Genomic DNA, 15,799 nt, shown 5'->3' on the forward strand with positions numbered 1-15,799 from the left:
CTTGACTACCTTGCTCAAGCTACAAGATGAAGCTCTTGCAGTTTACGGCAGTAATTACATTTACTCTACATTTTGAGCAGAAACAATTTAATGACTTTTAACTGCAAAAAAAAGAAAAATACAATATAAAGCATTTTGAATGATATCTGTAATTCATACAGAAATGCTCTTTCAGAGATATGCATGTCAAAAACAATTATAGGTATCAACAGAAACCTTATGTACCATAGCTATGCAGTATTATAAGGTTAATCTTGGTTGTAGATAAAGATGTCATACCATTTTTACATGATCTGATCTGTCTATCCAAAGGTGGACATCTCTAACTAGTGAAGAGGGCATTATGTCGAAGCCCCATGTCTTAAGGAACATTAGAAAGGGCAATGTTATTGAGAGACTGACACTGAGTTTGTGACTTTTGCAGACCTTAAATTGGCACATTTTATAGTTGTTTTTACACTCAAACAAATTGATATTCGTAGTTTCCTTTTCATGGTTTTCTACAAAAAGGGAGAAAATGACGACATTGGCTCTTCGGTTAAATTATTTATTATTTTCTAAACAAGAACCATTTTGCTAAATGGACGACAATAAAGCAGCAATAACAGTACATATTAATAGACAAAACTAGCCAGTGTGAAGATAAAAAAAATAAGAATTTACAAATGTAAATAATTTTTCATTTACAATATTGTATTATATATGTACATGGTTATCCTTATTCAAAAAGAAATCTTTTCTTACACAATAGCTGTCTTGTTTTTTTGAATTTGTGTTTTAACTGAGAACATGTTAAAAAAAAATCATTTTTGCAGTGCATTAGAGAATATTCCCTATGTGTTTTATCCCATTATTTTGATCTTTTTTTTTTTTTTTTTTTTACTGTAGTCTTTATATTGAATGATTTTTTCACCAGTTCATATATATTTTTAACAATATATTCAATATAGTGTACCCATGGTAAAAATGAGTCACACAAGAACTACCGCCACCTCTTAGATTTTTTTCCCATCCTCGTATCTTTTTAGCCCTACGCTGCTGCTAATACTATATCAACTTTACAATTCTATAAATATTTTTATGTAAGAGGTAAATGTGTGCTTTCTCGTTTATTAATGACGCATATAGTATGAAAAAAAAGCTTGGCTTATTTATCTATTTGTTTCTTTCCCTTGTTTTATCTCGCCTTTTCCACCTCCCCCCATCGACAGCCTCTCCTGCTCTCACGACACGGACTATATTATAAAGTAAAGGACTTTATGAGATGATGTTTGAAAATAGCTACGCTTATATACCACAGTGACTGAATGTACAGTGTATAGATGCATTACCAGAAATAAAGTTGTTTGTCCAGATTATATGACCCATTTTTCTTTCTTATAACTGCTGGTTGTTTCTTGCTTGTGACCATCAGATTGACTGACATGAATTCATCCCCCTATCTTGGGCATCACAGTTTTTATACATGCCAATGAATATGTTGTAATAGCTATACTGTTCAATTTACAGTATATACTGTTCACGCTCTTATGAGCATGCATACACCATTTGATATTGTGGCAGAATATTTGGAATTTTCCAAGCTTTTTAAAGGCACAGTCAACTTAGTGTATGTAAACTTCTGACCCACTGGAATTGTGATACAGTGAATTATAAGTGAAATAATCTGTCTGTAAACAATTGTTGGAAAAATTACTTGTGTCATGCACAAAGTAATGTCCTAACTGACTTGCCAAAACTATAGTTTGTTAACAAGAAATTTGTGGAGTGGTTGAAAAACGAGTTTTAACGACTCCAACCTGAGTGTATGTAAACTTCCGACTTCAACTGTATATTCTTCGTAGCTGTCTATTTACCACCACAAACCGATGCTAGCACTAGGACCACACTCAATGAGCTGTATACGGCCATAAGCAAACAAGAAAATGCTTATCCGGAGGCAGCGCTTCTCGTCGCTGGTGATTTTAATGCAGTGAAACTGAAATCCGTTTTACCTCATTTTTACCAGCATGTCACCTGTGCAACTAGAGGTGACAAAACTCTAGATCGCCTTTACTCCACACACAGAAATGCATACATGGCTCTCTCGCCCTCCCTTTGGCAAATCTGACCATAACTACCCTCCTGATTCCTACTTACAAGCAAAAACTCAAACAGGAGGTACCAGTGACACGCTCAATACAGAAGTGGTCAGATGAAGCGGATGCTAAGCTACAGGACTGTTTCCCGAGCACAGACTGGAATATGTTCCAGGATTAATCCGATAACATTGATACGTTTACCACATCAGTCACCAGCTTCATTAATAAGTGCATCGACAACAACGTCCCCACACTGACCGTACGTACATATCCCAACCAGAAGCCATGGATTACAGGCAACATCCGCACTGAGCTAAAGGCTAGAGCTACTGCTTTCAAGGAGTTTTTATACATAAAACGGACATTGCCATTGGCTGCACAGTCTAATTACATTTTTTTCCAACTGCTTACACACGTTTTCAAAACTCATGTTTTCAAAACTGCACACACAAAATGCCTCACATCTTCTTCAAAATGTAACACTGCATTCAAAATGCCATAAACACATGTCAGAATGAAGCATTTGCATCAAATGGCAAACATTTCTTTCATAATAGTACATTTTTGGATATACCATGTAAACACTGTTGTTCTAAATCTAAAGCTCTTTCATAGGCTTATATCTACATTTCAATACAATGTTCTACAGTGAAAGTAAACTGCTGAGAGGGGTAACAAGTACACTGTAAATACCAATGCAATGTAGAAACAGAAAATATTTATTATGCCAAACATTACTGTTGTATACAGTAGCATACAACAAAACCATAAACATATGTAAACCAAAAGTATATTCTTTAGAATACAGTAAAGAACACAGTTGTGTGTGTGGGGTCCCGGGGGGGCAGTCCAGGAATTGGTAGGGGAGGGGCAGTCACCAGTGCTAAGCTTCGCTTCATCTCTTCTCCGGGCTGGGTCTGGCCACAATACTTTGTCCACATCACATACGTTTTCTCTTGCCAAACATCGAGGAAAAGAATCTCCTAGCATGGCGTATCCAACCTTGGACAGAGGCAACGTCTATGTCCCCAAATGAGTCCTCCATTGCCTGGAGAAGCGGCATGCGGGCATAGGGTTGGCGATCATACACTTTCCAGCGCCAGGTTGAGAAGAATTCCTCTATGGGATTTAGAAAAGGTGAATATGGGGGTAGGTACAAAACTACAAATTGTGGATGGGTGGCAAACCAGTTTTGGACCAGAACAGCCCGGTGAAAACTAACATTGTCCCATATAACCACAAATCTAGCAGGCTCCTGATCTGGATCAGGGACAAGCATTGTGTAAATTGCATCCAGAAAAGTGAGCATATGGCCGGTGTTGTACGGACCCAGTGTGGCATTGTGATGGAGGACCCCGTTTTGAGTGATGGCAGCACACATAGTTATATTACCCCCACGCTGTCCAAGGACATTGGTAATTGCCCTCTGTCCTATTACATTTCTTCCACGGCGCCTGGTTTTTGTGAGTGTCACGATCGTCTGAAGGAGCGGACCAATACGCAGCGCGTGGAGTGAACATGATGACTTTATTATTTAAAGCAACCACGAAGAAAACAACAAATGACGATACGTGAAGTTCAAATACTGATACAGACTAACAGCAACACGGAAACAATAACCCACAAAACAAAGGAGAAAACACACAGAATATATATGGCTCCCAATCAGAGATAACGAGCCGACAGCTGACACTCGTTACCTCCGATTGGGAGTCATAGACCAATCACCATAGACACAAACAAAATGAAACTCACCCATCCCCAACACCACCAAATGAAATACACCCAAACACATGAAAATGAACAACCCTGGCTCAATTATAAAGTCCATAGAGCCAGAGTGTCACAGTACCCCCCCCTAAAGGTGCGAACTCCGGGCGCACCAACATCAGGACTAGGGGAGGGTCTGGGTGGGCGTCTGTCCACGGTGGCGGCTCTGGCCCCGGTCGTGATCCCCACCCCACCACAGTCACAACCTGCTTCGGTAGCCTCCTCCCAATGACCACCCTCCAACTAACCCCACCTGGACTAAGGGGCAACACCGGACTAAGGGGCAGCATCGGCCTAAGGGGCAGCACCGGGATAAGGGGCAGCACCGGGATAAGGGGCAGCACCGGGACAAGGGGCAGCACCGGGCTAAGGGGCAGCACCGGACTAAGGGGCAGCACCGGACTACGAGGCAGCACCGGGCTAAGGGACAGTACCTGACTAAGGGGCAGCACCGGACTAAGGGGCAGTACCAGGCTGAATGGCGGATCCCGGCTGGTCGGCTCTGGCGGATCCCGGCTGGACGGCTCTGGCGGATCCCGGCTGGACGGCTCTGGCGGATCCAGGCTGGACGGCTCTGGCGGATTCTGGCTGGACGGCTCTGGCGGATCCTGGCTGGACGGCTCTGGCGGATCCTTGCTGGACGGCTCTGGCGGATCCTGGCTGGACGGCTCTGGCGGATCCTGGCTGGACGGCTCTGGCGGATCCTGGCTGGACGGCTCTGGCGGATCCTGGCTGGACGGCTCTGGCGGATCCTGGCTGGACGGCTCTGGCGGATCCTGGCTGGACAGCTCTGGCGGATCCTTGCTGGACGGCTCTGGCGGATCCTGGCTGGACGGCTCTGGCGGATCCTGGCGGGACGGCTCTGGCGGATCCAGGCTGGACGGCTCTGGCGGATCCTGGCGGGACGGCTCTGGCGGATCCTGGCTGGACGGCTCTGGCGGATCCTGGCTGGACGGCTCTGGCGGATCCTGGCTGGACGGCTCTGGCGGATCCTGGCTAGACGGCTCTGGCGGATCCTGGCTGGACGGCTCTGGCGGATCCTGGCTGGCTGACGGATCTGGCTGCTCATGGCTGGCTGACGGATCTGGCTGCTCATGGCTGGCTGACGGATCTGGCTGCTCATGGCTGGCTGACGGATCTGGCTGCTCATGGCTGGCTGACGGATCTGGCTGCTCATGGCTGGCTGACGGATCTGGCTGCTCATGGCTGGCTGACGGATCTGGCTGCTCATGGCGGGCTGACGGATCTGGCTGCTCATGGCTGGCTGACGGATCTGGCTGCTTATGGCTGGCTGACGGATCTGGCTGCTCATGGCTGGCTGACGGATCTGGCTGCTCATGGCTGGCTGACGGGTCTGGCTGCTCATGGCTGGCTGACGGGTCTGGCTGCTCATGGCTGGCTGACGGATCTGGCTGCTCATGGCTGGCTGACTGATCTGGCTGCTCATGGCTGGCTGACGGATCTGGCTGCTCATGGCTGGCTGACGGATCTGGCTGCTCATGGCTGGCTGACGGATCTGGCTGCTCATGGCTGGCTGACGGATCTGGCTGCTCATGGCTGGCTGACGGATCTGGCTGCTCCTGGCTGGCTGACGGATCTGGCTGCTCATGGCGGGCTGACGGATCTGGCTGCTCATGGCTGGCTGACGGATCTGGCTGCTCATGGCTGGCTGACGGATCTGGCTGCTCATGGCTGGCTGACGGATCTGGCTGCTCATGGCTGGCTGACGGATCTGGCTGCTCATGGCTGGTTGACAGATCTGGCTGCTCATGGCTGGCTGATGGTGCTGGCTGGGAGGCTGGCGGTGGAGGCGGACCCCAGCCTCGGATTGCAGTCATCACCTCCAGCAGGGCGGCTCCCATCTGCAGGAGCTGCTCTTTCTGGTCCCGAACCTGAGCTTCCAGTCTAGTATGGGCTGCGTCGGCTCCTGCTGATTCCATAGCAGGTGTATGATTCTGTCTGGCGGCAGGCTCTAGCGGCTCCTGTCTGGCGGAAGGCTCTAGCGGCTCCGATCTGGCGGACGGCTCTGAAGGCTCATGGCAGACGGACGGCTTTGCAGGCTCAGTACAGACGGGCGGCTTATGCAGCGCTTGGCAGACGGGCAGTTCAGACGCCCTAGGGCAGACGGCAGACTCTGGCCGGCTGGCGACGCACATCGTGGACCTGGTGCGTGGAGTAGGAACAGGCCGGTCCATACCGGGAACACACACCAATGGCCTTAACTGCGGATCAGGAACGGGCCGGACCGGACTGGTAACACACTTCAGTCTCTCATGCCGTGCCACAACAACTTCCCTCCTTCCACTCGCCAATGGCTCCCATACTCCGTTAGCCTTCTCTCCTTTTCTCCCTGTGGCAGCCTCCTGCTGCCCAGCTGCCCAAGCCATGTGCCCCCCCCAAAAAATTTCTTGGGGTTGCCTCTCTTCCACGGGCTTCCAGCCTCGCCTTCGCGCTGCCTCCTCGTACCACCTCCTCTCGGCTTTGGCTGCCTCCAGCTCTTCACGAGGGAGGCGATATTCTCCCAGTTGTGCCCAAGGATCCTTTCCGTCCAATAACTCTTCCCATGTCCAGACCCTCGGCTCCTGGACACGCTTGTTACGCTGCTTGGTCCTTTTGTGGTGGGTTATTCTGTCACGATCGTCTGAAGGAGCGGACCAATACGCAGCGCGTGGAGTGAACATGATGACTTTATTATTTAAAGCAACCACGAAGAAAACAACAAATGACGATACGTGAAGTTCAAATACTGATACAGACTAACAGCAACACGGAAACAATAACCCACAAAACAAAGGAGAAAACACACAGAATATATATGGCTCCCAATCAGAGATAACGAGCCGACAGCTGACACTCGTTACCTCCGATTGGGAGTCATAGACCAATCACCATAGACACAAACAAAATGAAACTCACCCATCCCCAACACCACCAAATGAAATACACCCAAACACATGAAAATGAACAACCCTGGCTCAATTATAAAGTCCATAGAGCCAGAGTGTCACAGTGAGGTTGAAGCCAACCTCATCCACATAAATAAATTAATGGCGAATTACATGGGCATCCATCTCCAATACTCTCTGTAACAGACAAAATGATATACAGATGAGTAAATATGGTATGTCTGAAGTACTGGAAGTAGTGTTGCATACATACCTCTACAAAGTCATGTCTCAGATTCTTGACTCTGTCAGTGTTTCTCTCAAATGGCACCTTGTAAAGTTGTTTCATCGTCACTTGGTGCCGTTGGAGGATGCGTTGTATGGTCGACAGGCTTACAGCATTGATGTTGTTAAATATGGTGTCATTATTGAAGATATGCTCTCTTATCTCTCAAATCCTAATTGCATTGTTGGCCAAAACCATATTTATAATTGCAGTCTCTTGTACATCTGTAAACAAGCGTCCTCGTCCTCCTTGATGTCTTTGCCTTTCCACTCTGTACAGAATTCAAACACAGGTGTTCAGCATAGGAACTGTAAACAATGTACAAAAAAGGTAGTACAGCATGATAACCAACCTCATTCATCCAATGCAGTGCAGTAAATGGATGCCTTAGAGTTACAAATGTTTATGCAATACTATGCAGTCATACGTATTTTACAGTACATTACTGTAATGCTAAAATAGTCATTAGATAGTTGCATACCTGTTCTCATTTCTGAAGGGTCGAATTATGGACGCCACTGTAAATCGACTCAAGTTGGGCTGGACTCTCAGTCCAGCCTCTCTCATGGTCAAACCGTGGTTGATCACATGATCAACAAGTGTTGCCCTAATCTCATCAGAGATGGCTCTCCTTCCTTCTCTTCTTTGCCCTCGTCCTCTTCTTCCTCTTCCTCCTCGAATGTGTCCTCGTTGTTGTCCCCTGCCTCTCCCTCCTACTCCTCTTGCTCTCTGTCCATTGTTCAAAACAGGTAATCTGACCTTTGACCTATTTATAGGCCTATACTACAGTCAAGCAGTGATTGGTTAGTGATCAGTTAAGCAATTAGTGTTTGCACATGTGAGGAGTGTGTGTGTGACCTGGTGAATAAGTATAGCATTTTGATTGGTTGTGTTTGGAAAAGGAAAGCAAGTCACTTCCTGTTAGATTTTTGTGTTTTAGGTAGAGAATTGTGTGTAGTGTTTAGAAAAAAGTGTTTTATGCAATTGACAACTGAGTCAAAGGCAGAGAAATAGCTTATGGTTTTGGAGATTTGGTTTGTAGTTTTGCACTTTGAGTGAGAGGTTTCAAAAATTGTGTGACATTAAAAGATTTTGTGTGTAAGCAGTTGGAAAAAACTGTAAGAGAAATCCCATGCAGCCATGTTTACAAGTTCGAACACTGGAATGTGAGATTTAATCTACACTTCTATTAGGCTGATAGAAACCCTCATTATTTTGTTTAATGACTTTCAATTTGAGCATCATTATTTCTATATAGCCTACAGACTTTCTCATTCTGATCTTCTAACGCGAGTGGGATGGGTGTGGCTTCGTGACAATGATCACAAGAGCAACTGCTCACCGATTTGACAGCTCCAACACAGTTACATCTTGGGCACAGCCAAAACATCAGCTATGTGGGTGTCGGCTTGTGCCGGTTAACACTTTATCTTATTGAATCTAGTCCTTAATCTAGTCCTTAGTCAGTAAGGTCACTATCATAGAATTCACTCCCACTAAGGCCAACTTTGAATCATTGACATACCAGGCTTATTATGCGCTATGAAGTTACATGACATGAGACAATTGCTTCCGATATGTTCTTATGAGAAGTGATGTGTGTCGAACAAAGCCACTAAAAAAGAAACCACTGTAAGACAAAAAAAACACACAACTTTGGAACTCCAACTTTCCCCTTAGCCCAGTTCGGTGTATCCCTCTTGCTCGCCCACCCACCACTGATCAGGTGACTGGTATTTTCCCAGTGTAGGGCGAGCCACGGGGCCTGGCATTGCTCCTATGGCCCACATTCCCCACCATGGTGAGGACTCTCATCAGACAGTGCACTTAACTCCTCTGCTCTGCTCTCCCCAGCACAGCCCAGCCAGCCACCCTCCCACCCGCATGGGGCTATTGACTGACCCAATTACCATGCAATCACATGGACGACAAGAGAAGAGGGGCCCGCGGACAGCTCATTAGACTCTGGAGCTTCTTTGTATCTCAGCATCTCCCTCTCTGCTGCATACAGTTTGTTATTTAGTCATGTTTAACTAATTGTATTATTACCCAGCTAGCACATAACGCTCTGAGAACCACATGTGTCTTAGAGCTTGGTGAGAGCGTGGTTGTCCTATGGTTCTTTTTGCATACAACCTTCCCACAACTTTCTGGAAATGGTGCAGGATAGTTGCCATAATACTTATAAAACCTAGGGGATTTTAGAAACACTTAAAATAAGGGCTGTGTTTCGTGTAGGCTTACCCTGGCATGACATTTTGATAACCATGTAAATTTTTCTCGGACAAGGTGACTTTTATCAATATATTCAGCTCTATTTACTCTCAGATTCGAAAATGCTAATTAGCATCAAAGTAGACCTCATACGAAACTACTAATTCCTGCAAGCTCCTGCACGTCATCTCTAGCTGACACCTTTATTGTGTCAATGTAAAACTTGCACAAGACAGTTCACACAATTGTCAATTTAAAGAAATGTACTACATTTAGCGTGACGCACACTACTAGTCAAAGGTTTGGACACACCTACTCATTCAAGGGTTTTTCTTTATTTTTACTCTTTTCTACATTGTAGAATAATAGTGAAGACATGAAAACTATGAAATAACACATAAGGAATCATGTAGTAACCAAAAAAGTGTTAAATAAATCAAAATATATTTTATATTTGAGATTCTTCAAATGGCCACCCTTTGCCTTGATGATAGCTTTGCACACTCTTGGCATTCTCTCAACCAGCTTCACCTGGAATGCTTCAAAGCAGCATCCAAATCCATAGGATGTAGGGGTCACAATATAGTAGCCATATCTAGGAAAACCAAAGTTCCAAAGGCTGGGCCTAACATTGAGTACAAGAGGTCATACAAGACGTTTTGTAGTGATTCATATGTTGATGATGTAAAGAATATTTGCTGGTCTGTGGTGTGTAATGAGGAGCACCCAGACGCTGCACTTGACACATTTATGAAATTGCTTATTCCAGTTACTAAGCACGCACCCATTAAGAAAATGACTGTAAAAACGGTTAAATCCCCTTGGATTGATGAGGAATTGAAAAATTGTATGGTTGAGAGGGATGAGGCAAAAGGTATGGCAAATAAGTCTGGCAGCCCAACTGATTGGCAAACGTACTGCAAACTATGAAATCAGGTAACTAAACTAAATAAAAATAAAAATAAACTACACTATGAAACAAAAAGAAATTATATCAAGAATGATAGTAAAAAGCTTTGGAGCACCTTAAATGACATTTTGGGGAAAAAGGCAAACTCAGCTCCATCATTCATTGAATCAGATGGCTCATTCATCACAAATCCCAGTGATATTGCCAACTACTTGAATGACTTCTTCATTGGCAAGACAAGCAAACTTAGGTAAGACATGCCAGCAACAAACGCTGACACTACACATTCAAGTATATCTGACCAAATTATGAAAGACAATAATTGTACTGAAAGAGGGGCGCTAGAGGGCGTGCTATGGAATAGACGTGTTTTGTTAGAGCTCTGCTCAATTTTGAAACAAATTCATATTTATCTTAATCTCTCAAGACCTATAACGTCAAACATTTTCTGGCAATATGACAAAAGGAAAAGGCACCAAAAAAGGGGGCGCTAAACAAAATAATTTGAACAGTTGATCACGAGGCCAGGCTACAGGACATTGAGAAACAGAGCAAAACGTTAAAAAATGACAACAAAACCCTGAAATTCCGAATAGAAATGCTCGAATTGCATTCAAGACGCCCGAAAATCTGAATATTTGGGAATCCAGGAGGACACTGAGAAAGCGAAACCCTCTGAATTTGTATCTGAGCTGATACCGGCACTGCTGGGGAGTGAACACTTCAAAACGCCCATCCTGATCAACCGCGCACACAGATCACAGGCAACGAAGCCAGTCAAGGGCGCACCACCAAGGCCATTAATCGCATGGCTGCACTACCCCCAGACCAGGGATCTCATCCTCAAGCTAGCTAGTCAAAAGTTCCCCTTTGACTACAAGGAGCCAGGGTGTCTTTCTACACAGATCTGTCTTTGGGGGTGAGGAACCAATGGAAAGAGTATGATGAGTTGCGCAAGAAATGCAGGGCGGCCAAAATCCGATATGGATTCCTCTTAAGGTGACAGTCGAGGAATCAACACGTATGTTTGACAACACAAAAGAGGCCAAACTGTTCTTGTCAAGCAGTTCCTTGGCTGAGGATACAGAACTGCTGTGTCAGCCGACTGAGTGGCCGAATACAGGCCAGGAATGTGTTTGAATTTCCTGCCGATGTCTTTTCCATCGGAAGATCAGAAATTGGGACTTATAATTATGGGTGAGATGTTATTGCTTGTATAGCATTGTTTAGCCTATCATGTTTTAGTCCCACTCACCCACTAACGTGAGAGTTAAGTGTTATTTAATCTTTGTTAATATGCGGAGAATTTATAGATGCCGAGTTAGTTTAGGCTTTATGTCTAGGCCCCCTAAGGTTTAAGTCAAGGAGTGCTTCATTTGGGGAAGTCGTAATGGGAGGGGGGATGTGGTCTGTGTTTTATGTTCACTTTTAGTACAGGTGGATGACAAGTTCCCGCACGGCGGGACGTTTTTCTTTTGGGTTTTACATTTACATTTACATTTTAGTCATTTAGCAGACGCTCTTATCCAGAGCGACTTACAGTTAGTGTTTTGTATGACAACAACATTTTGCTCTAAAATAAGAAATGCCACATAGTGACCGGGCACAGAGTAGACATGGTGGAATAAATATAGTCAGTTGGAACTGCAATGGCTTAGGTCATGTCTTGAAAAGAGCTAAGGTTTTTCTCATCTTAAATCACATAATGCTTCTTCAAGAAACTCATATTAAACGCTCGGCTCAGGCCAAACTACGAGTCGGCTGGATCGGTCAGATATACCAGCCTAATTTTGATGCAAAAGCGAGAGGGGTAGCAATCCTGATAAGGAAAAACATTCCTTTTATTTACTCATCCTCTATTTCAGAGCCTAATGGTCGGTATATTATTGTGGCTGGTACACTGAATCCGATACCAATACCCTTGGTCAATTTATATGGATCCAACTTTGATGATCAAATTTTTTTTAAAGGGTATTTAAGGCCATACCAAATATCTCGGATACAAGTGTTATTGTTGGAGGTGACTTTAACTGTACTTTAGATCCTCTTTTAGATAAACAGCTATCAAGGTCACTTCAACAATCAAATGCCAGTGTCTAACTAAATACATTGATGACAAACCTTAATATTTGTCAATATTTGGAGACTGACCAAGAGATAGGGATTATTCTTTCTTTTAAGTCATATTCCAGAATTGACAACTTTTTGTTGGACTCCAAACTAATTTCAGCAGCTGCGTCGGTTACCTATCACCCGATTCTAATTACAGACCACTCTCCGCTGTCCATGGTGCTGAAACTGGACAATATGTCTGCAGGTCGGCGACCGTGGCGCTTAGACGCTTACTTATTGAAAGATGATATTTTTTGAAGGAGCAGCTTTTTTCTTTGGCGCTAACGACACGGGGGATTTTGACGACTCTACCATTTAACATTTAAGTCATTTAGCAGACACTATTATCCAGAGCGACTTACAAATTGGTGCATTCAATTTAGGATAGCCAGTGGGACAACCACTTCCTGATCACAGTAAGTACACTTCTTCAACCCTTTGGGAATCTCTCAAGGCTGTGATTAGAGGTCATATTATTTCATATACATAGGAGAGGCAGAAACGCGCCAATACTAGGCTGAAAGAAATTGAAAGAGATTTACAGGAGAACGTTTTTAGAACGAATTCTTCGAATGCAGTCCTTGAGAAGATCACAAAGTTGAAATATGAATACAATACCATCCTTTCGAAACGGGTGGGCTCTTGACTTCCTAGAATTCAACAAAGTTATTTTGAACTGGGTGACAAACCACATAAATTATTAGCAAGACAGCTAAGGCATGTACAGGCATCTAGAGCCATTCATAAAATAAAATACAAGAATGGTAAGAAAGTGACAGATCCGCAGGATATTAATAAATGCTTTGCGCAGTTTTACTCAGAGCTACACTACCAGTCTAAAGTTTTAGAACACCTACTCATTCAAGGGTTTTTCTTTATTTGTACTATTTTCTACATTGTACAATAATAGTGAAGATATCAAAACTATGAAATAACACATATGGAATCATGTAGTAACCAAAAAAGTGTTAAACAAATCAAAATACATTTTATATTTGAGATTCTTCAAATGGCCACCCTTTGCCTTTATTTATTTATTTTTATTTCACCTTTATTTAACCAGGTAAACCAGCCTTGATGACAGCTTTGCACACTCTTGGCATTCTCTCAACCAGCTTCACCTGGAATACTTTTCCAACAGTCTTGAAGGAGTTCCCACATATGCTGAGCACTTGTTGGCTGCTTTTCTTTTATTTATTTATGCACACCCAATGACATCCATGGTAACCAATCAGGAGATGTCGCAGTCATTCTGCCTGTTCAAAGGCTGTAGACAGGGGTGCCCTATTTCGCCTGCTCTCTTTGCTATAGCCATGGAACCCCTCGCTACTCTCATTCGTGTACGTGCTGATATAGCTCCCGTTAAGATAAAAGACACACGGCACAAAATCTCCCTCTATGCAGACAAGCCTAAAACCTATATTCCCCCGTTGCTTAACTTGAGAAATACATTTGGCTCCTTTTTTGGCTACAAGATAAACTGGCAAAAAAAAACAAATTAATGCCGATATCACGGCCTGTGGATATGCAATTTCTGCAATCCACCCCATTTAGAACAGTGATGGACAAGTTCACAAGCCTTGGCATTGTAGTGACAAGAAAGTTGATCAGCTATTGAAAACGAATCGGGACATGAAAATTGATCAGCTTAAACAAAATATAGATTTTTGGAATACTCAGCCTATTTCCTTGGTTGGTCGTATAAATGCTATTAAAATGGTTGTCCTACCGAGGTTTCTTTAACTCTTCCAATGTCTACACAATTTCATACCACAAAGCTATTTTAAGAAACTGGATTCAGTAGGAACTCCATTTTTATGGGATAACAAGGCAGACATAATTTCAATGAAGCATTTATGCAAGTACAAGATAGAGGGGTTTTTGGCATTCCTCACTTTAAACTGTATTATTGGGCTGCCAATCTGAACATTGTGTCTTTCTGGAGGGACATTTTACTTGGGATCCGACAGAATGATATGCCTTCATGGCTTATGATTGAGCAGGCCTCCTGTTGACATTCCTCAATCCCTGCACTTTTTAATAGCCCAGCATATGTGAAAAAAGCCACTTATAACTCTAACCCAGTCATTTGTCACACTCTTAGGATCTGGAAACAGATTAGGTATTTTCTTAACTTACCCACTGTATACATTGACAGCCCAATTTGCCTGAATCATGCTTTCCACCCTGCATTGGATGATATGGTGTTTTCACAGTGGAGGGAGAAGGGGCTCACAACAATCAATAACTTATACATTGATGGTCATTTAGTGTCATTTCAACAATTACAGGGTAAGTTTAACATGCCATCAACTAATTTTTTCAGATACCTCCAAATCAGGAATTTCTTAAGGACACATATCCCACAGTATGGCATTAAGCCAAATAATCATACATTAGATAGCCTTATCCTTGTCAAACCCCATTCAAAAGGGTCGGTCTCTAGACGTTATGATGTGCTACAGGCCCACATAGAGGTATCCACAGACACTATTAAAAGGGCTTGGGAGCAGGAACTTGGTTCAGAAATCTCAGATGAGGACTGGGTAGAAGCTCTTAGGAATATAAACCACAGTTCAGTGAATGCCAGACACAACATTGTTCAGTTTAAGGTGATACACAGGTTACAATACTCAAAGGTTAAACTGCAAAAAATATTCCCAGGCACCTTCACTACTGCGTGAGAGGTGCAAGCAGGATGAGGAGACTTTGACCCACTTATTTTGGACACGTCCTAAGTTACATGCTTACTGGGCTCTCATTTTTGATGACTTATCTAAAGCCTTTGATAGAGTTATAGCCCCAGACCCATTGATTGCTCTGTTTGGTACAGTTGATGGGAATAACCAGGAAGGGACAGCTGTCTCTCTTTGTACTCTATTAGCCAAAAGGCTCATATTGCAATTTTGGAAATTGGAGACTGTACCTACCTTTGAAATGTGGTTACGGGATTTAGGGAATGTAATGCATATTGTAAAGATTCCATACAATACCTCCAATAGAGGTCTAATGTTTTACAAATTATAGCAGCCGATATTGGACAAATTGTCTATTCCCCCTTCATAACTGGGTTGATGATCTGCTGCTACTCTGTGCTGTACTCCACTCAATATTTATTTTTGGTTTAACTACACTGCTTGTAATGACTATATGCTGTCACCCAGATTACAAAATTAGATATTGCTTTCCTTACCCTGTAAGCAGTCTATGGACAAGGTATGGCAGCAACCCATGCTTTGGTTTTGTTTACTTGGCCACTGTTTCAAATGTAAACTTTTTTGCATTTTTCAGCTTCATATCCATATCCTCAATAAATAACATGATTAAGTTACACAATCCATTTTTAGATACTTTAGGATTATTTGAACATGAACCGCTAAAATGCTATTAACAAAGCCAAAGCATGGGTTGCTGTCATACCTTGTCAATAGACTGCTTAAAGGGTAACTACCATTGGGGGGGATTTTTCAAACTTTTTCACCTAATAACAGGAACAGCACCATCTAGTGGTCAGAACCTCGTAATATCAAGATATAGGATG

Source organism: Coregonus lavaretus, assembly GCF_964263955.1.
Source record: "Coregonus lavaretus genome assembly, chromosome: 22".
Classification (NCBI taxonomy): Eukaryota; Metazoa; Chordata; class Actinopteri; order Salmoniformes; family Salmonidae; genus Coregonus; species Coregonus lavaretus.